Below are 23,505 nucleotides of genomic sequence, written 5' to 3'. Positions count from 1 at the left end.
CTAGTGGTCATTGTACTCCATCTTTTTTAGTGTGCGTTGTGATACGCTGCAAAATATATAGTTGTATCATCATTTTAGAGCATTGAGATGCAATAAACTGCTGCTATTGTGTGGGCCTCTGCAAGTGTCGTGGGAGCACACTTGAGGCCTTCCATCATTTTTGCCCACCACTGTTTGAGTATAGCTCGTCCCAAAAACAAAAAGTAATGTATTGCAGCTGATCAGACCTCAGGACTGGTGGCTGCGTAACCTCCCTAGCAGTCTGATTATGTCAGTATTTCTGTGCTCAAAGCGGTACATTTTTTTGCATGGAAATTTGTCGTTTTTTTATTGTAGGCCTGTATTTTTAGGAATAACTCACTGAAATCTGTCCGAACAAGAGTCTAGTAAACATCCTGGGTATGTTCAAATTTGAAACACAAAATCATAAATTATAATTTAATAAATAATCATAAAACATAATAATATAATAATTTATTTCAATAATATAATCAAACCAAAAACGCTGAAATTTGAAATAGAGCGCCAAGTTCGCACATCACAAAATCGTTTTCAGTGTCTGATAACAAATTTCCCCACAAATCATTATCACTCAATTCTGCAAGTAGTTCTAATTTACTATCGCTGTTCTAAAATTGCTTTTGACCTAAAGGAACGCTTTTTGGACGACATGGACATTTCTCATTTTCCAGGCAGAAAGAACGGTAAAAATGCAGGCAGGGCACAGGACAAAGCACTCGGGACAAAATGTATGTGAAATGGTTTGATATAGTAATGTTTTACTATGTGATTTTAGTGTATTTAGTGAATGTCACTTTTTGACATTTTTAAATTTCCCGCCAGTTCCGTCCCCGTACGTCCCGACGTCGCAGGGAATGGAACCTGGAGGACAGATGCCGGCATCGGCCGGAGGAGATGGCCGGGGACGCTGCAGGGGGGACATCACCGGAGCGAAGGACAAGGTAAGTGCAGAAGGGATCCCGGAGCAACGCTGCAGGATATTCCCGAGTGTAGCTCGTGGTTACCGCATGTGGTGCTGAAACTTTACCCCGTGCTGCACTCGGGTATACTGCCAGGGGGGTTAATGACTCTTTCACACAGGCGTTGAAAATAGGCAGTTGGGTCACATTTTTATGCTTCCCGAATGCCTATCAATGCCACTCAAAATTGTTAAAATAGGGAGTGGATGGAGGTGTTCACAACGTTGCTGCAAGGTAACAACAATGCTGCCTGCAGAGTTTGGCAGGCGTTGACGCTTTGCAACTGACTCTATTCACTTCTATTGAAACGCACCCCAACCGCAGGTTAAATGGACTGTAAACGTGCCTATAGCGTTTAGAATGTGTTTACCGGTCAGATGTAAAGCATCAAAAGTGATCATTTCCTATTTTATAAACCCCACACAGGGCATTTAAGAGACACAACATGAATGCCTGTACAACACATGCTAAATGCTGATTAATGCTATAGGTGCGTTAATGTGCATTTAGGCTGCTTTAAAACTTAACGCCAGTGGGAAAGAGCCATATGATTTCATGTTCGGTATATTTCTATTCTCCTGGTGATCCAACCAGTAACACAATTCCTATCCAGCACTGCATATAAAAAAAAAGGAATGATCTTTAGCCCTTTCACTGCCAGAGCCGTTTTTGCATTTTTTTGTGCACACGTTTAAAAATCATTTTAGGTCTGAAGATTACAGAAAAGCCCCAAACATTTTATATTTTCTGAAAGCAGACACCCTAGATCAATGTTTCTCAACCTTTTTTCAGTCAAATCACCCTTTAACCACTAGCCTACAGGGCACTTATACCCCCTTCCTGTCCAGGCCAATTTCCAGCTTTCAGCGCTGTCACACTTTGAATGACAATTGTGCGGTCATGCAACACTGTACCCATATGAAATTTTTATTTTTATTTTTTGACAGACAGAGCTTTATTTTGGTGGTATTTAATCACCTCTGGGTTTTAATTTATTTTTTTTTAACAAACCAAAAACCACTGAACATTTTGAAAAAAAAATATTTCTTTCTTAGTTTTTGTTATAAATTTTGTAAATTTGTCTCCTTCAATGATGTGCGCTAATGAGGCTGCAGTGATGGGCACTGATGGTCTGCACTGATGGACACTGATAGGTGGCACTTATGAGGAGGCACTAGTAGGTGGCACGGCACTGATGGGCATTGACAGGCATCACTGATGGGCACTCATATATATGGCACTGATAGGTGGCAATGATACGCGGCACTGACTGGCACTGTTAGGCTGCACTGATAGGCAGCACTGATGCACAATGATAAGCGGCACTGACTGGCACTGATTGGCATTGATAGGTGGCACTGACTTGCACTGATGGGTGACACTGAAAGGCAGCTCAGATGGGCACTGATATGTGGCATTGATGTGCACTGACAGCTCGAGAAGAGAGGAGAGGAGAGCCGGTTATCGGCATTTCTCTCCTCACGAGCTGTCACGCTGACAGCTCGAGAAGAGAGGAGAGCCGGTAATCGGCATTCCTCGGAGGGGACATGTGCACTGATCATCAGGGCACTGATGATCAGTGTGCCCTGATGATCAGTGTAGCCCCCCACTGGTAGGCACTGATTTGTGGCATTGATGTGGCACTGATGGATACTGGCAGGTGGCATGGATGAGCACTGAGAGCTGGCACTGATGGACACTGACAGGTGGCACTGCTAGGGCTACACTGATCATCAGGGCACACTGATCATCAGTGCCCTGATGATCAGTGCACATGTCCCCTCCGAGAAATGCCGATTACCGGCTCTCCTCTCTTCTCGAGCTGTCAGTGTGACAACTCGTGAGGAGAGAAATGCCGATAACCGGCATTTCTCTGTTTACATGTGATCAGCTGTGATTGGACACAGCGGATCACGTGACCGAGCCGACATCTTTGACTCTTTCCGTGGATCGGTGATCCACTGTGTCTGAGGGACACAGCGCACCGCCGATCGCCGTACTGCGCGCTCCCGGGGCTGCGCATGCGCGGTGAGAACAGGTAGACGTCATATGTTGTCCTTCCAGAACGAGAGAACCTTCTTGTGCCCGTCATTGGACTATATGGTGTGCAGGAGGAGGTTAAAATTATGGACAGTCCTGAGGCACCCTTTAAAATTTCAGACCGTCTTAAGTAACCCCATTCTAAAATGTGAAAAACTTTTCTAATAGTTTTATATAACGCAGCAACATCCACACATGTAGGACACTCAACATTAGAGGTGATTTATTCTTCCAAAGCAAATACACTTTTGCACACTGGTACTGGCTAGTATTCCATTGTTTCTCTTCTCCCTCAGTTTTTCTCCAACACTGAGCTAAGGTGACCCCAGCACTGATGGGAATGGGCAGGGGAGGGTCTAACTAGGATGCTGTGCAGGCAGCTGACATCCTCTTTATCAACTGATGATGTCATTGGTTGTCAGGACGCTGGCGGGTAGAAGGTTGTAATGGTGCACAATGATAACCTGTGGCTTTGTGTAACTAAAAAAAAAAAAAAAAATGCAACAGATGAAAAACGGATGTAAATGGATGTAAACGGACATACGGTCTGTTTTTGCGTTGGTAAAGGATGTAAAAACTGACGAGAAACTGATTTAAACTGATCCGTTTTTTTCTTTGAAAAAACATGACTGAAGTGATGAATAAACAGAATGCCCATGTGAAAGGACCCTTATGGCGCTTTGGGCAAAAATCCATTTTGATGGTATTCCCTATTTTATTGGTAAGGTTTCATAATCACTTCTCTGCTATTAATGCTGATTATTTTTAGCTTGCATAGCCATTATTTATTTATTTTTTATATAAAGCAGTGAAAGATTAGATCCCTTGCTGATCTTCTCCTGCTATTGGGGCTCTGTTTTGAAGATCTCTTATCAATTACTGTTAGTGACAAAGGTTTTAGCAGTTAATGTCTATACAGCGTACAAACTTCAGCAGGAACCGGAAATAAATTGGTCAAAGTTCGTTCAGTGGATGGCCCTGTCGGCCCCTTCCCGTTTGACATTCTTTGACTGAAAAATAGAAGGAGTTGGATGGAAAATCAGATCCGCAGCATAGATCCAGAAATAAAAGATTGATGGGGGTGGAGGTAGGCCTTCCACTACTGTACTGAAAACAAAAGCATTGGTATTTCTGTTGTGTTTCCGAGTTTGCATCGCTTCCTCTCTAATGAAACAATTGTCATTGGGATACTAAGGCTGGGGTTCTCCCTGTTAAGCTGGGGTTCACATTGTTGTGCTGTGGTGATGCAGACATTGGTGCGCTGCAATGCCATTCATTCCTAACCGCAACACAATGCGCAGTGATGTACTACACTGCATTGCAGTGTGCTGTGTCACAAAGAATTTTCCATGTACCTTTTTATTGTTGCGTTAGGCAGCCTATTCAAAAGAATGGGTAGGCTTATTGGAATGGACGGAATAATGCACATGCATTTACACAGCCAACAATGTGAATCTGTCCTACATGACAGGGAGTCCCGACTCCTGGACAATGGTGTATTTTGGTTTTGTGCTGCCCTAGGCAAGACTAAAATCACTGACACCAATGATGGTGCCCCATCATTACTGTCAGTTTGTGAGGAATAGCGCCCCATCATTGGTGTCAGTGTGAGGAATAGTGCCCCATCATTGATGTCAGTGGGATGAATAGTGCCCCATCATTGGTGTCAGTGTGAGGAATAGCGCCCCATCATTGGTGTCAGTGTGAGGAATAGTGCCCCATCATTAGTGTCAGTGGGAGGAATCGTGCCCCATCATTGGTGTCAGTGGGAGGAATCGTGCCCCATCATTGGTGTCAGTGGGAGGAATCGTGCCCATCATTGGTGTCAGTGGGAGGAATCGTGCCCCATCATTGGTGTCAGGGGGAGGAATCGTGCCCCATTATTGGTATCAGTGGGAGGAATCGTGCCCCATTATTGGTGTCAGGGGGAGGAATCGTGCCCCATCATTGGTGTCAGGGGGAGGAATCCTTCCCCATTATTGGTATCAGTGGGAGGAATCGTGCCCCATCATTGGTGTCAGGGGGAGAAATAGTACCCCATCATTGGTGTCAGTGGGAGGAATAGTGCCCCATCATTGGTATCAGTGGGAGGAATAGTGCCCCATCATTAGTGTCAGTAGGAGGAATAGTGCTCCATCATTGGTGTCAGTGGGAGGAATAGTGCTCCATCATTGGTGTCAGTGGGAGGAATAGTGCTCCATCATTAGTGTCAGTGGGAGGAATAGTACTCCATCATTGGTATCAGTGGGAGGGATAGTGCCCCATTATTGGTGTCAGTGGGAGGAATAGTGCCCCATCATTGGTGTCAGTGGGAGGAATAGTGCTCCATCATTGGTATCAGTGGGAGGGATAGTGCCCCATCATTGGTGTCAGTGGGAGGAATAGTGCCCCATCTTTGGTGTCAGTGGGTGGAAGTGCCCCATCATTGGTATCAGTGGGAGTAATAGTGTCCGATCATTGGTGTATCGGGCAGTGGGACAGGTGAGAGGCAGTGGAACAGGTGAGGGGCAGTGGGACAGGAGGAGCGCAGATGGACAGGTGAGGGGCAGTAGGACAGGAGAAGCGTAGAGGGACAGGTGGGGGGCAGCGTGACGGGGGGGCATGGAACAGGTTCGGGGCAACGGAACAGGAGGAGAGCAGTGGGACGGGTGAGGGGCAGTGGGACAGGAGAAGGAGCACAGAGGGACAGGAGGAGCGCAGAAGGATAGGTGAGGGGCAGTGGGACAGGAGGAGAGCAGAGGGATAGGTGAGGGGCTGTGGGACAGGAGGAGCGTAGAGGGACAGGTAGGGTTCAGTGTGACGGGGGGCATGGGACAGGATCGGGGCAGCGGGACAGGAGAAGCGCAGTGGGACAGGAGAAGCGTAGAAGGATAGGTGAGGGGCAGTGGGACAGGAGGAGCGCAGAGGGACAGGTGGGGGGCAGCGTGACAGGGGGCATGGGACAGGATCAGGGCAGCGGGACAGAAGGAGCGCAAAGGAACAGGTGAGGGGCAGTGGGACAGGAGGAGCACAGAAGGGACAGGTGGGGGGCAGCGTGACAGGAGGAGCACAGAGGGACAGGTGAGGGGCAGTGGGACAGGAGAGCACAGAGGGACAGGCGAGGGAGAGTGGGACAGGAGGAGCACAGAGAGACAGGTGAGGGGCAGTGGGACAGGAGGAGCACAGAGGGACAGGTGAGGGGCAGTGGGACAGGAGGAGCACAGAGGGACAGGTGAGGGGCAGTGGGACAGGAGGAGCATAGGGGGGCAGCGGGACAGGAGAAGCGCAGTGGGACAGGTGAGGGGCAGTGGGACAGGAGGAGGGCAGTGGGACAGGGGAAGGAGCACAGAGGGACAGGAGGAGCGCAGAAGGATAGGTGGGGGGCAGCGTGACAGGGGGCATGGGACAGGATCGGGGCAGCTGGGCAGGAGAAGTGCAGAGTGACAGGTGAGGGGCAGCTGGACAGGAGGAGTGCAGAGGGATAGGTGAGGGGCAGCTGGACAGGAGGAGCGCAGATGGACAGGTGGGGGGCAGTGGGGACAGATGGGGGGTAGTTGGACAATGTGGGGGACAGGAGGGTGGAAGTAGAACAGGTGGGGGGCAATGTGACAGGGGGACAGTGAGAAAGGAGTGGGGAAGCACCAGTCCTCCAAGCACTTACCTGTTCAGCAGCAGCTCCTCCAGATGGTGTCAGCATCACTCCAGGACGGCTGCCTGTGTCCCTTCTCCCTCAGGATCTCCGGCGGCAAAAGAGCGGGTGGGCTCCTCCACCCTGACCTCGTCCTCTTCTGCTTCTTCCTTCGCTGGCACCTTCCTGCACATCCCGACACACTGACCCGCTCACCGCTGACCCGCCCACCACTCCGCTCTGCTCTGCAGCCGGTCCCTTGGCCTGGGTGACCCTTCTTGCCATGGCAGCCCTGTCCCTTTCCCACAGAAGTCTCGCTTCTGTAGGAAAGTGGGGGCGGCACTGCCGCCGTGCCACCCCCTGAAACGTGCCGCCCTAGGCAAATGCCTTGTTTGCCTCGCAGCAAATACGCCCCTGCTCCTGGATAGGAGTATAAAAATGACAGAGGTTCTAATCTTCCTCCACTTTATACTAACACTGAAAAAAAAAATGTGGGCTGATCTGTTTTGCACTTGGCCTTTTGACAATGGAGCAGGTGGTCTGAAATGAGATTCATGAATAGGGTATGGAGGGAGTATACAGTATCGGTTAGGATGCACTCATACCTGAGCAGAGCGATTTTTAAAGCAATTTTTGTGCGTTTTTGCAAGAACATACAAGCATTTTAGAAGTGTATTACAAGTGTTTTGTTCAATTTGTTAGTATTCAAACTTCAGGGGTTTTTGTTTTAGCCAATTGGAAGCACTGGGGGGGAATCAGTTATATGAGCTAAAAAAATTTCTAAAATACACCTGAAAGAATGCTCGAATTTTCAGTTGTTGAAGTCTTTTGGGGCAAAATTGCTCAATTTTGTCTGAAAAGTAGCTCATATACTTTTCTGAGAGACAGGCATCCAGCTTCAAACAGGATGTTGAAATGTGAACATTGGCTGTTGAAAACAATGGGATTTGGATTGTTGAGCGATTTGGGCTTCTAGTTAAAAAATGCTTAGGTTTGAATGGGGCCTTAAAGTGGTTGTACAGGCTTAAGGTTTTTTGCCTTTATGCATTCTATGCAGAAAAAAACATAAATTTAACTTTGGTGCAGTGTTGCATGACCGCGCAATTGCAAGTTAAAGTAAAGCTTCTGCAACTGCAAGTAATGCAAATCGCTTCTGTAACTGCTTCCGCCCTATAGCAGAAATACTGCTACAGGGCGGCACGGGTGTGCAAAATCATGTGTATATATATATGTGTGTGTGATTCGCGTTCCTGTGGTTTAACGCCCCTCCCAGGTAGAGTCAGATTGCCCATCAGTATACCAGTAATCACATTTAACCCCTTGATTGCCAGGAACACGCCCACATACACAATAAACCTCCATTGCTAATATAGTGTCTAAACTGATCAATATCTTTGATCAGATCAGCACTATACCAGCGCTCACATTAGTATAGTGTCCCCAAAAACACGGCGTTAGCGGGATTAGCCCCTACGCTTACCCCTCCCCCCCTCCTCCCTCAGCAAGTGCAGTGTCAGTAGATCACTGCCACTTGATACATTGCACACAAAACCGCAGTGTTGGCAGAATCAGGCCTGATCTCTGCTAGCACTTGCCAGTAAATTTTGATGACTCTGATATGCAGCAGAGTGTCAGTACTAGTGCCACACTACCTTTTGGTGAACTGGCAAGCACCAGCGGCCTAGTACATCCTGGTCTTTCACATACCAGCACTGCAGCACTTAGTATATTCTAATGGTGGGCATACCAAACACCTTTTCTGGCAGAGATTTCTTCTCTTTTTTCATTCAGCCCACACAAAATACAAAAAAAAAAGAACATAGCATATATACCCAACAAGAACCAGCGACGTACTGGTACATCACTAGACTTTGGTTATACCAGGATAATGCCTACAGCTGCAGGCATCATCCTGGTATCGTTTTTCTCAGCCGGCTTTAATGTAAAAGCAATCCTAGTGGCTAATTAGCTGCAGGATTGTTTTTACAAGCAGCGGGAGAGGATACCCCCGCCTCCCCCACTGCCTTCCATGGCCTTCTCAGGCAGTCCCGTGCCATCGGGCGAACCTGAGAATGCAGCTGGTGTTTCTGCCAGCTGACCATAGAACTGATTTCAGACCTGAATGTAGCCAATCATCTCTATAGTCTAAGAAATTGGAAGCTACGAGCATTTCATCGCTTCAGTTTTGCAGGATACAAACAGCACCATTTATAAATTGGGAAAGCATCTGATCACACCAATCTTGGTGAGATTAGATAATGTAAGGGCAGAGGAGATATCTAGAGTCTGATAGACCCCAGATTTCTCAAAAAAGAATATATGACAATCCCCATTGAAGTTATAGGGGATATTTGCATTTCCTGTGATAGCATTAAAAGTGATCAAAAAAAAAATGAAAGGGACAGTGTAAAAATAATTAAAAAAATCAAAATAACTTTAAAAAAAAAAAGCATTGACCCTGTGCAGGTATGTAAACAGCGGTTGCACCATGCATGTGAGGTATCGCCGTGAACGTCAGGTCAAGGGCAGTAATTCTAGCACTAGACCTCCTCTGTAAATCTAAAAAGGTAGCTTTTAAAGGCTTTTAAAGCGTTGCCTATGGATATTAAAAATGTTTGCAGTTTGTCGCCATTGCACGGGGCATGCAGTTTTAAAGCATGTCATGTTTGGTATCGCTTTACTCAGAATACCATCATCTTTTATATTTTACCAAATAATTGGCCAAAATATTGTGTTTTTGTGCATTGAAAGTAAAAAAGTGTATTTTTTCAAAAATATTGTGTTTGATAAATCGCTGCACGAGTACTATGGGACATAAAAAATTGCAGCACCCATCATTTTATTCACTAGAGTGTCTGCTTTAAAAAATATACATTGTTTGGGGGTTCAAAGTAATTTCCTAGCAAAGAATACTGATTATTTTCATGTGAGCAAAAAGTGTCAGAAAAGGCTTGGTCTTCAGGTGGTTAGAAGAGTGAATGATGTGTGGCATAAAATTCTTATGCTGGGCATAAAATGTCCCCCCCCCCTCCAAAACGACCCCTTTTTGGAAAGTAGACATCCCAAACTACTTGCTGAGAGGCATGTTAGGTCAATGGAAGGATTTTTTTTTTTACCACAAGTTTTTGGAACATGACTAAAAAAATAAATAAATATTTTTTTTTTTACACAATGTTGTCACTTAAATGATTTATTGTTCACACATGCCATGGGTATATGTGGAATCACTCCCCAAAATATATTTTGCTTCTTCTCCCGAGTATGGGGGTACTACATGTGAGAGACATTTTGACAGTCTAGCCAAGTACAGGACCCCAAAATCCAATAAGCACCTTCAAGTTTTTAAAGGGCTTTATTTCCTCATTACACTTCCTGACTACCTATCACAGTTTCGAAGGCCCTGAAATGCCAGGATAGCACCAACCCCCCCCCAAAGGACCCCTTTTTGGAAAGTAGACACCCCAAGGAATTTGATAAGAAGCATGTTGAGTATTTTGCAGATCTCGTTTGGTGCTACAAGTTTTTGGGAAATGAAGAAAGAAAACAAAAATATATTTTTTCTTGTGAGAAAAAAATTTGATCTGCAAAATACTCACCATGCCCTTTTTTAAAATCCTTGGGGTGTCTACTTTCCAAAAAAGGGTCATTTGGGGGGGGGGGGGGGGGGTTGGTGCTATCCTGGCATTTCAGGGCCTCCGAAACTGTGATAGGTAGTGAGGAAGTGAAATGAAGAAGTTACGCACCTTCAGGCTTTCAAAGTGGTCATTGGATTTCAAGCTCCTGTATGTGGCTAGGCTCCCAAAAAGTCTCACACATGTGGTATCCCCATACTCAGTGGAAGTAGCAGAATGTATTTTGGGGTGTAATTCCACATATGCCCATGGCTTGTGTGAGAAATATATAATTTAACTGACAACTTTGTGTAAAAAAAAAAAATGTTTTTGTCATTTTCCAAAAACTTGGGAAAAAAAAATACCTATTCAATGGACTCAATGGGGTTCATTTACTAAAGCTGGAGAGTCCAAAATCAGACTCCCTTCTGCATAGAAACCAATCAGCTTCCAGGTTTCATTGCCAAAGCTTCATTGATCAAGCTGAGATTAGAACAGCAATGGGCAAACTACGGCCCGCGGGCCGTATACGGCCCGGCGGACCTTTTAATCCGGCCCGCGGAGCTAGGCTCCCGCTAGGCTCCTCTCACAGTCCGCCCTGAAGACCGGTGCAGCATGAAAATCTGTCTCCTGTGAGGATCTGTCCCCCTTGACGTATCTGCGCATGTGCCGGAGATCGCCGATCGGCTGCTAATGCCTGAAACTGGCACATGCGCAGATACGTCGAGGGGGACAGATCCTCATAGGAGACAGATTTTCATGCTACACCGGAACGAAGTGGGAACAAGAGGAACAAGAGGAACGCGCGGAGCAAAGGTAAGTGAATTGACACAGGGCGGACTTGGGGACTTAATATGGGGGATGAATTAATATGGGGGATGAATTACTATAGGGGGGATGAATTACTATGGGGGATGAATTACAATATGGGGGATGAATTACTATGGGGGATGAATTACTATATGGGGGATGAATTACTATAGGGGGGATGAATTACTATGGGGGATGAATTACTATATGGGGGATGAATTACTATGGGGGATGAATTACTATATGGGGGATGGATTACTATAGGGGGGATGAATTACTATGGGGGATGAATTACTATATGGGGGATGAATTACTATAGGGGGATGAATTACTATGGGGGATGAATTACTATGGGGGATGAATTACTATAGGGGGGATGAATTACTATGGGGGATTAATTACTATATGGGGGATGGATTACTATAGGGGGGATGAATTACTATGGGGGATGAATTACTATGGAGGATGAATTACTATATGGGGGATGAATTACTATAGGGGGGATGAATTACTATATGGGGGATGAATTACTATGGGGGATGAATTACTATAGGGGGGATGAATTACTATGGGGGATGAATTACTATATGGGGGATGAATTACTATATGGGGGATGAATTACTATATGGGGGATGAATTACTATGGGGGATGAATTACTATATGGGGGATGAATTACTATATGAGGGATGAATTACTATAGGGGGGATGAATTACTATGGGGGATGAATTACTATATGGGGGATGAATTACTATGGGTGATGAATTACTATATGGGGGATGAATTACTATATGGGGGATGAATTACTATGGGGGATGAATTACTATATGGGGGATGAATTACTATGGGGGTTGAATTACTATATGGGGGATGAATTACTATGGGGGATGAATTACTATATGGGGGACGAATTACTATATGGGGGATGAATTACTATGGGGGACGAATTACTATGGGGGACGAATTACTTTGGGGGATGAATTACTATATGGGGGATGAATTACTATAGGGGGGGATGAATTACTATATGGGGGATTAATTACTATGCTTACTATGGGGGAATATTACTATACTTACTATGGATGACACATACACATCATTCATCTACTCTTGGTCCGGCCCCCGGGTCCAATATATGAACCCATTGCGGCCCTCAAGTCAAAAAGTTTGCCCACCCCTGGGTTAGAAGCTGATTGGTTTCTATGCAGAAGGGAGTCTGATTTTGGACTCTCCAGCTTTAGTAAATAAACCCCAATATGTCTCTCAGCAGATAGCTTAGGGTGTCTACTTTCCGAAAAGGGGTCATTTGGGGGTGTTTGTACTGTTCTGGTATTTTAGCACTTCAAGAAATGTGATGGGCAGTCAGAAAGTAAAAGCTGCGTAAATTCCATTATCTATACCATAGTTTGTAGACGCTATAACTTTCACACAAAGCAACTAACATACACTTATTGGGATTTTGTAACCAAAAACATGTAGCAGAATACATTTTGGCCTAAATTTATGACAACATTTTTGTTTTTTGGATAGTTTTTATGCAAGAAATGAGAAAATATTGTTTTTTTTTTTTCAAATTTTTTTTTTGTTAAAACCTTTTAAGTTTATAGCGCCAAAAATAAAAAGCGCACAGGTGACTAAATACCACAGAAAGAAAGCTCTACTGTATTTGTGTGACGAAAAGGACGTAAATTAAATTTATGTAACATATTGCATGACCGCGCAATTGTCAGTTAAACTAGTGCAGCGCTGTATAGCAAAACAATGGCGTAAATTGCAGTATCTATACCATAGTTTGTAGACGCTATACCTTTAACACAAAGCAATCAATATACACTTATTGGGATTTTTTTACCAAAAATATGTAGAAAAATACATTTTGGCCTAAACTTATGACTAACTTTGAGTTTATTATATATTTTTTATAGCCGAAAGTAAAAAATATTGTATTTCTTAAAAATTTTCAGTCTTTTTTTCTTTATAGCACTAAAAATAAAAAGCTCACAGGTGATCAAATACCACCGAAAGAAAGCTCTATTTGTGTGAGAAAAAGGATGTAAGTTTTGTTTGGGTACAGCATTGTATGACCGCGCAATTATCTGTTGAATTAGTGCAGCGCCGAATAGCAAAAAGAGGCGTGGTCATTAAGGGGGGTAAATCCTCTGGAGGGCAAGTGGTTAATACATTGAGCACAATAAAATAAACATTTCCTATTAAACTGTGTGAAACTTCTTGCCCCAACACTTGCAGTTTACAATTTTCCACGTTAATGGCTTCTGCTCTCTCAGGTCTGCTTCCCTGAACGTCTGGTCCTCACATGAAAGCGTTAAAAGTAGACAGTGCAGTATCAAGTCAGTCTAAGCTTGGAGGAGGGAAGAGCAGGGGAGTGCCTTGCCATCCTAGGCCATGGGGCTGTGTGTTTGTATTGATATGCACAGTGTGAGGAAACACAGCTCTAGTCTCTACATGCATGGGTGACTCAATAGGACACTGCAGGAGAAAAGAGCCAGCCTGGAACAGGAAACCTGAGGCATCAGTCATGGTACCAGCTTACACAGGAACTTAGGCAAGAATGAAAAACATACCGTCAGCTGCTCCCTTGGCTTCCAGAGCAGTATTTATATGTAATCCCTTCAGTGGGGTATCTTGAGCATAATAAAGTTCTGTAATGGTCAGCAGAAAATGTTAGGGTGTTGGGGTACTTGGTAACTATTTGTTGGGGTGTCATTGTGTAGAAAATCAACTGTTGCTGTAGCCCTGGTTCATACCAGTGCGACTTGTCATGAGACTTGAGAGTTCAAAGTTGCATGGCAAGTCGCACCCCATTACTGGCAAAGGAACGGTTCAAATCGATGCTACTCAAGTTTCAGCGCCTTTGAAAAAGGTTCCTGCACTCGTTTTTGTGTGACTTCATTGCGACTTGCATTGACATTTGTCGCGCAGTGTCAGTAAGTCACAATGAAGTTACACTAAATAGTCGGGTTCAAAGTCGAGTGATCCAGGGCTTAATTTGGATCTAGATATGTAATCTAGATATCAGATATCTAATGAGTCTGTATTTCCTCAACCACTTGCCCTCCAGAGGATTTACCCCCCTCCTGACCAGGCCATTTTTTGCGATATGCTGCGTTACTTTAACTGACAATTGCGCGGTCATGCAGCGCTGTACATAAATGAAATGTATGTCCTTTTTTCCCAAGTAGAGCTTTCTTTTGGTGGTATTTGATCACCTCTGTGGTTTTTATTTTTTGTGCTATAAACAAAAAACAAACAATATTTTTGAATATTTTAAAAATCAAACTTTATTCTGCTACATGTCTTTGCTAAAAAATAAATGCCAATACATGTAAATTAATTGATTTACGTGGACGTTATAGCGTCTAAAAATGGCGGTATATGCAGTGGTGTATTTATGTTTTGTGCTGCCCTAGGCAACACAAAAATCGCCACCCCTCCCCCCTCCCCCTCCCCATGCACCCTCACTGTCTTTAGTGCACCAACGTTTGCTGGGCGGAACTTAGTGGTCGGCCACATCTTTCTGTGAAGGTGTCAGTTAATGGTATGAGCAGCGAGAAGGTGTCAGTTAATGGTATGAGCAGCGAGAAGGTGTCAGTTAGTGGTATGAGCAGTGAGAAGGTGTCAGTATTTGGTATGAGCGGCGAGAAGGTGTCAGCGGTATGAGCGGCGAGAAGGTGTCAGTTAGTGGTATGAGGGGAGAGAAGATGTCAGTTAGTGGTATGATAGGCGAGAAGGTGTCAGTTAGTGGTATGAGGGGAGAGAAGATGTCATTTAGTGGTATGAGCGGAGAGAAGGTGTCAGTTAGTGGCATGAGCGGTGAGAAGGTGTCAGTTAGTGGCATGAGCAGCAAGAAGGTGTCAGTGGCATGTGTGGCAAGAAGGTGTCAGCTAGTGGTATGAGTCAGCCACCTGGCAGTCTCTGGTCAGTCTTGGTCAGTCACCTGTCAGTCTCTGGTCAGTCACCTGTCAGTCTTGGTCAGTCACCTGTCAGTCTTGGTCAGTCACCTGGCAGTCTCTGGTCAGTCTCGGTCAGTCACCTGGCAGTCTCTGGTCAGTCTCGGTCAGTCACCTGTCAGTCTCGGTCAGTCACCTGTCAGTCTTGGTCTGTCACCTGTCAGTCTCGGTCTGTCACCTGGCAGTCTCGGTCTGTCACCTGGCAGTCTCGGTCAGTCTCTGGTCAGTCACCTGGCAGTCTCTGGTCAGTCTCGGTCAGTCACCTGGCAGTCTCTGGTCAATCTCGGTCAGTCACCTGTCAGTCTCGGTCAGTCACCTGTCAGTCTTGGTCTGTCACCTGTCAGTCTCGGTCTGTCACCTGGCAGTCTCGGTCTGTCACCTGGCAGTCTCGGTCAGTCTCTGGTCAGTCACCTGGCAGTCTCTGGTCAGTCTCGGTCAGTCACCTGGCAGTCTCTGGTCAGTCACCTAGCAGTCTCTGGTCAGTTTCTGTCAGTTACCTGTCAGTCTCGCAGTCTCGGTCAGTCACCTGGCAGTCTCTGGTCAGTCTCGGTCAGTCACCTGGCAGTCTCTGGTCAGTCACCTAGTAGTTTCTGGTCAGTTTCTGTCAGTTACCTGTCAGTCTCGGTCAGTCACCTGGCAGTCTCTGGTCAGTCTCGGTCAGTCACCTGGCAGTCTCTGGTCAGTCTCAGGCAGTCACCTGGCAGTCTCTGGTCAGTCTCGGTCAGTCACCTGTCAGTCTCGGTCAGTCACCTGTCAGTCACCTGTCAGTCTCGGTCAGTCACCTGTCAGTCTCGGTCAGTCACCTGTCAGTCTCGGTCAGTCACCTGTCAGTCTCGGTCTGTCACCTGGTCAGTCTCTGGTCAGTCACCTGGCAGTCTCTGGTCAGTCTCGGGTCAGTCTCGGTCAGTCTCGGGTCAGTCTCGGTCAGTCACCTGGCAGTCTTGGTCAGTCACCTGGCAGTCTCGGTCAGTCACCTGGCAGTCTCGATCAGTCACCTGGCAGTCTCTGGTCAGTCTCGGTCAGCCACCTGGCAGTCTCGGTCAGTCACCTGGCAGTCTCGGTCAGTCTCTGGTCAGTCACCTGGCAGTCTCTGGTCAGTCACCTGGCAGTCTCTGGTCAGTCACGGTCAGTCACCTGGCAGTCTCTGGTCAATCTCGGTCAGTCACCTGGCAGTCTCTGGTCAGCCTGTCAGCTCTCCCCTCCCCCCCCCCCCCCCCCAGTAGGCATGGAGATCACTCACCAGGCGGGGCAGGGCAGAGACCGAGGGGGGAGGGGGGGCATGTATTGCCCTCGCAGCCGCATTTCCCTTCCCTCTTCTACCTCTGTGACAGAGATCCCTGTCTCCCCTGGACACTGCCGTCCTCCGGGATCATCTCTCAGACCTGGCTCCCCACTGCCATCCACTGAGGAGAGCTCTGATTATCAGAGCAGCCTATAGCCTGGCCGGGCGCACTGTATGCTGGGAGTTGTAGTCTTTCCCCTCCACAGCCTACCGGGATTGTAGTTCGGGGTCGTGGGGGAAGGACTACAACTCCCAGCATGCAGTGCGCCCGGCCAGGCTATAGGCGGCTCTGATGGTCAGAGCTCCCAGAGCTCTGCAGTGGATGGTGGTGGGGAGCCAGAGCTGAGAGATGATTCCGGATGACCGCAGTGTCCTGGGGAGGCATGATACTCCCACTCCTCACTGGATTCCTGCTGTAGTGACATCAAAGACGACCCTTCTTCCGAGGCGCGGCGCTGCCCCCCTGTAAAGTGCCGCCCTAGGCAAGTGCCTTGTTTGCCTCGCGGCACATACGCCCATGGGTATATGTACTGGAATTTTTATATTTTCTTTTATAGTAGTAACGGCGACGATCAGTGACTTATACCGGGACTGTGGCGGGCATTCTGACACTGGGTGGGTATTGACTAACTGCCACTGACATCCTCAGTGACACTAATACAGTGATCAGTGTTAATAAAACTCACTGACATTGTACTAATGTCATTGGTCAGGAAGGGATTAACATCTAGGGTGATCAAAGGGTTAACAGTGTGCTGTGTGCTGTTTTACATGATGTGCTGTGTGTATTTTACTAGGGAGACATGCTGCTGTGTATTTCTCTGCTGTGCACTGATTGAACTGTCATGAACCTAACCCATTGATGACAGTTCAAAGGAAACATTCGCATTTAAAAAAAACAAAAATGTTTTACCTAGTTGCTGCCCGCCCGTCAACAATGTGCCGATGAGTGGTGGGTCTGGTCAAAGCAATGAACTTGATTGTGGGCCAAAGCAATTTATATGCACAACAATTCATAGCCGCCCACCCAAATTCAGCTCTTGCCAGACAATTCGCATGGAAACTGTTAAATCTAAATTATGATTCGGCACTTATATTGATGGCAAGCTTGCAAAATATTTGGTTTTTATGATTAGTCATAATTAATATTAATATGTGTAAGTGGTCTTTGACAAATGGTAGTATTTACTATTCTTCAATTATAGCTGAGACCAAAAGATATACAAGTTAAGCTGAAATAGTATATACCAGTTGAAAGTTGAGTAGACTATATTTAGAGATAGTTGGCATAAAAGTATTTGATAGTTATGTCAAGGTTATTAGAAGTGACTTACTATTACATTACGTATTTTCTGTGTATATTTAGTATACGTCATTAACATTGATACATTTACGTCATTAGTTTATAATATTGGTACATCAGCATACATATGTTCCTGTCCATCGAACATCATATGTTTAGCATCTTTACCTTATATGAAATGGCTTTGCTAAGCAGTAATACTTTCCATAGAAGGTATTGAGATCACTAACTATGACGTACATTTGCCTCTTTAAAGTGCATGAGACAGACACTCGGGGGGCACACAATCTCGCTCACACACACAAGCAACATGATTCCTGCATACACACGTCTGAGAAGCTGCAACAGGTGCATACTGAGATCACTTCCAGCTACAATTTAGTCACATCCGGCTTCTCCTTCTTTACAAAGTCATTGAGAAGGACAGCATGGCAAGGACAGGACAGCCATGACAGATTTTTTCTTTGAAGCCGTGACTTTTTCTTTGAACTTTCGCTTGTCAGTTTTACAGTAGTTTTATCTACATGGAACTGTTCATAATACGCTTTACATTGTTTATTTGACACCATTGTGTGATAGAATAAAATCACACTTCATTTTTTTATTTCAATGGCTCTTTCATTCATAATCGCCTCAAGACACTAGAAGCAGTATTATATGTGTCTAAAAATCTAACAGATACCTATCACGGTTTCTGAATTTAAAACTTTTTTTGGCCTAATCATCAACATGAGCATTACAAAAAAGAATGAATTGGGGTCATATTGGTTCACAGACCTGATTCATCATATGTTCGTGTTCTCTGCTATTACATATATGCCCAACAAGGACCAGCAATGTACTGGTGCTTATACCAGGATGATGCTTGCAGCTACAGGCATCATCCTGGTATTGTTTTTTTCAGCTGGCGGTCCGCTTTCATGTAAAACAGTCCTAGTGGCTATTTAGCCACTAGATCGCTTTTAGAAGCTGCGGTAAGGGACACCCCCCACCTTCCAAGGGTTTCTTGGGCTCTCCTGTTATATTACGCCGCGCACGCCAGAATGAGAGCAACAATTCTAGCACCAGATATCCTCCGTAACGCTAAACTGATGACCTATAAGGGGCTTTAAAAGTGTCACCTATAGAAAATATAGGGGACTAAAGTTTATTGCCATTTCACAAGAGCATGCAAATTTAAGGCTCGACATGTTGGATATCTATTTACTCGATGCAACCTTGTCTTTTATATTTTACAAAAAATTGGATAATTTATTCCTTTTTTTGCCCTAAAATTAACCTAAGTGTATTTTTTACTGAAATGTTGCATTTCCTAGACCTTAGTGTTAATATCGTGTGACATAAAAAAGTTGAACTACGGCTATTTTATACTTTAGGGCACGGGTGTCAAACTGGCTGCCCTCCAGCTGTTATGAAACTACAAGTCCCATCATGCCTGTGTGGTGTGTGGCATAAGCGTCTAATGTTGTCCCTGGACAGTAGAACCCCCCCAAAAAAAGACCTCTTTTTGGAAAGTACACACTCCAAGGTATTTGCTAAGAGCCATAGTATTTTACAAATCTCATTTATTGCCTCAAGTTTTTGGAAAATGAAGAAAGAAAACAAAAATTAATTTTTTCTTGGCTTTTTTACATTTTACAAAACCCTGTAACAAAAATGATATCTGCAAAATACTCAACATGCCTCTTACTAAATTCCTTGTGATGTCTACTTTCCAAATAGGGGTCATTTAGGGGAGTGTTTTTACTATCCTGGCATTTCAGGGCCTCCAAAACTGTGATAGGTAGTGGAAAAGTGATGTGAGGAAATATGCCCTTTGAAAGCCTGGAGGTGGTCATTTGGATTTTGAGGGCCTGTATGTAGCTAGGCTGCCAAAAAGTCTCTCGCTTGTGGTATCCCCATAGAAGAATGTGTTTTGGGGTGCTATTCCACATATACTCATGGCATGCGTGAGCAATATATCATTTAACTGACAACTTTGTGTAAAAATAAATACATTTCAATTTTCCAAACATTTGTGTTAAAAAAATAAAATGTTCCATGGGCTACTTTCCAAAAAGGGGACATTTGGGGGGGTATTTGTACTGCTCTGGCATTTTCGCACCTTGGGACATGTGATGAGCAGTCAGAAAGTAAAAGCTGCGTAAATTCCAATGTATATACCATAGTTTGTAGACGCTATAACTTGCACACGATCCAATTAATATACATGTATTGGGTTTTTGTTTTACCAAAGACATGTAGCAGAATACATTTTGGCCTAAATTTATGACTAACTTTGCGTTTACTGGATATTTTTTATAACTGAAATTAGAAAATATTGTTTTATTTTTTTTTTCAAACTTTTCGGTCTTTGTTTTATATGCTATAATAAAACATCCAGTGGTGATCAAATATCACCAAAAGAAAGCTCTATTTGTGTGAAAAAAAACCAACATAAATTTTTTTGGTACAGCATTGCATGACCGCGTAATTACCAGTTGAAATAGCGCAGTGCCGAATAGCGAAAAATGGCCTGGTCATTAAGGGGGGTAAATCTTCTGGAGGGCAAGTGGTTAAAAACTAGTTGATAATTAATGCAGAATGTTTGTCAGTATACATAGAACTCTCTGCGTTCTGGTCCGTCAGGGTAGTTTGCTGTGATATTTGTTTACTGCCTATCAAATAGGCACACTGTTTTTTAGAGCTGATTATCTGTGAATTTTAACGTTTTTTTTTCTTTCTCTTCTTTTTTTGTAAAGCCTACAGAATACATTCCAGAAAAGGTTAAGAAGTCACAAAAGAAACTGGAAAATAACCCATGTGACCTCGACACTTGAAGCATCCTCATTCGACAGGCACAGGTTTAGTGACCTAAAATTACTTTACGTTTCTCATTTTTTCTCATTTCCAATAATGGCATTATAACCACTTCAACCGGTCTGTATACATCTGTAATTCTGTACATATTGTGAATTCAAATTCTAGAAACAGCCTATAGACAAAGCTCAGAAGACTTATGAGTTCCTAGTTCTCTAGATTGGTAGATTCTGGAAACTTTACATTGAAGTTCAAGTTATTTTTTTTTTTTTTATATTTTATTTGGATTTGCAAACACAGCACTGCATTAAATATATGGTATTAAGAATGGACAACACACGTAGAACACATTAAAGCCCATCTCTGGACAAAAAAAAAAAGTTTCCTCATGCAGTGGGGCTGTGTCCACACTGAATAGTAAACTGCTTGTTTTTTGTCTAAGGAATTGGAGAGCAGATATATACATACCTAATCCTCTTATCTTCAGCACAAGACCGTTGTAGCACCCCCATGCTCCAGCGGTCTTGAGTTGTGGACTTTTCCTGATGTCATCAAGCCGAGAAAGGGCTCCAAGACCGGGCTCCAAGACCAGAAACGATCCACCACTGGACCATGGGGGAGAGCCATTTTCCAGCAAAGTGGAGGATCAGGTAAGTATAAGCTTTCTCTTCACCCCAAGACAAAACAAGCAGTTGATCTGTGTATTGCAGGCACAGCCCCACTGCATAGGAAAACTTTTTTTTGCTTAAAGTTGGGCTTTAAGTTCAATAACTCTTCTTTCCCTTTAAGTCGGGTTTAACATTTTAGCTGCTGACTTTGCCACAGTGTTACCACACTGGTGATTGTTGCTTAGCGATACTGTAAAAACATTAAAACCTTTTAATTGTATGGAATGCTTTAGACTTTTTATTTATCTTTCATGTCAATTGCCTCCTGTTTCATTTATTATTAGATCTAATCAAATTTCCACCTAATTGTTTGAAAAATATTTTAAATGGGATCCTGGAGATGTAGTTGTATATTTTGTAATAAAATAATATGTAATGTTTTCATGTAGGTGGTCTAAAATACTATGTATTGCTTTTTAGCAGGATGATATTTGCATGAAATATAACCAACATTTCTTCCTGCAGCTTTCATTCCAGAACTTTACCATCTACACAGTTCTATACATTCTGTTCAAATGACTTGTGGTGCACAGCAAAACAACGTAAAGACTGTTGTGCTCAAGGTGGCTGTTTATTGATGTTTAAATGAGTTGAATAAAAAGAGTTTAGCACATTCACTTAGATGGGTTATTGTTTTTTTTGCCTAAAAACTCCTCTCAAAAATGCTCTTTTAATGGGGTGCATGGGCTAAAAAAGAGGAACCTGTTGTCAATCTGCTGTTTCAGCAGAAAACCTGCTTCCGTTTCCATTTCTAAAGAGCGATTGCTCTAGAGCGGGCTTGTTGGAAAATGTTTCTTTGATCAGCACAGCTGCCCATCAGCGGCATTTCTGATCTGTGTAGTCTTCTGGCAGGAGGGTCCCCGCTGTCGGAATATAATGGCACTGCGAGGAGGATTCCCGTATCCACTTCACTTGTGTGGATGGGGGAATTTGTTCAGTTTTTTCAATCAACCTGCTTTCTCCTTGGAGAAAAAAGAAATAAATTAACCATATATGGCCAACATAAAGTGATACTAAAGTCTTCTTTTTTTTTTTTTTTTTTTATAACAAACATGTGATACTTACCTGCTCTGTGCAGTGGTTTTGCACAGCGTATCCCAGATCCTCCTCTTCTCAGTCCCCCGCCAGTGCTCCTGGCTTCTCCCTCCTGTCGGGTGCCCCAACAGGAAGCAGCTTGCTATGGGGGCACCCGAGCATGCGCACTATTGAGCCACGGGTTCATTCACACACACAGCCATGGCTTGGCCACAGCCCTACTGATTGGCTCACTGGCCATGATTGACAGTGGCCGAGGCTCTCATGGACATAGCAAGATCGAGATCGGGGGGCTCAGGTAAGTGGGGCTGCTACACATAGAAGGTGTTTTTACCTTCATGCACAGAATGCATGAAGGTAAAAAACGTTAAGCCTTTACAACCACTTTGAGCAAATATAAAATTTTCTGTACCAGTAGCATTGTCCGTGTTTCATGTGATTAGAGATTGAAAATAGGCTATTATTTTTAATCATAGGGACTTATTCACTGATAAGCAAGAAGCTCAACTTGCATATGTAATGAAAAGATATGTCTTAAAGTTCATACACAATTAAAACTATACAACAAACGCCTATAAAATGATTTACATATGCATGGTCTACTTCACAAGAAAAAAATTAAAAGGCTGCGATTTTTTTCTTCCATATTCTGAGTATGAATGAGGAAATGAAGAAGAAATCATTACTGGTTGGTATGACCCTATTCTTCTTTTGCCTCAATCTCCCTAAATAAAGGATAATAATGTGCAAATTCAGGGGTAGTGACTGTCTGGCATTTGCCTGTCAATGGACAGCGTAAAAGCAGAGTACAGTGCATGGACATCTGCATATCCTTGATTTCTTCACTGCAAGGCTAGAACTCCTCTCACTGTTTAGCCAATTTAGTTGGCGAGTGTTAGTAGACCATACATGACGAAACTCTTGCTTATTTTTCTTCATTAAATAGGGATCAACCATGTCCTCTTGCACAAAGATTTTTTAGTAGGTTGTAATGTCTCTGTAGAATAACAAATGCTTCTAATGGTTGGAAAGTCAAGGCGTTTATAATCTAGAAAGGTGTGACATGAATAATGGATATATCATCTATTTATCACAATGAGGCTAAGCCAACCAGTAGTCCAAATATGGTCATGTGCTGTAGATTGGACTGCCAGTGGTTGTGGCTATAGCTGGCAATACTGCATTTTCAATCTCAGTACTTGTCCATCTGCATGGAAGAGTAGTGTGTGTACAAGAGTCACCTATACATTTGGGTCTGACAATTATGTTCAAGTGATGTTATTGGTTTTTACAGTCACATAATCACCATGCAGCGGGAGATTATTATCCATGAAAGTCTAAGATGTGTTCTAAGCCAGTATTTGGCCCATTTACTGTTAACTTTAGAATGGCTAAAAAGTAGC

At 44.0% G+C, this 23,505-nt stretch overlaps 1 long non-coding RNA gene across 2 annotated transcripts in view; it reads left to right on the top strand.

The window, feature by feature from the left end:
- Positions 1-23,505, top strand: part of LOC149455955 (uncharacterized) — a 305,136-nt gene that overhangs the window by 173,814 nt on the left and 107,817 nt on the right. The window contains exons 6-7 of one of the 2 annotated variants that reach the window (XR_016313986.1): positions 844-962; positions 20,342-20,443. This is a non-coding gene — a long non-coding RNA (uncharacterized LOC149455955). The remainder of the gene's footprint in view (positions 1-843; positions 963-20,341; positions 20,444-23,505) is intronic. The other variant, XR_016313987.1, reaches the window with a different exon arrangement.

Source organism: Staurois parvus, unplaced genomic scaffold, assembly GCF_062004578.1.
Source record: "Staurois parvus isolate SC_StPar_1 unplaced genomic scaffold, SC_StPar_1.0 ptg000380l, whole genome shotgun sequence".
NCBI classification, from domain to species: Eukaryota; Metazoa; Chordata; class Amphibia; order Anura; family Ranidae; genus Staurois; species Staurois parvus.
This window is presented reverse-complemented; position numbering and strand designations above follow the sequence as displayed.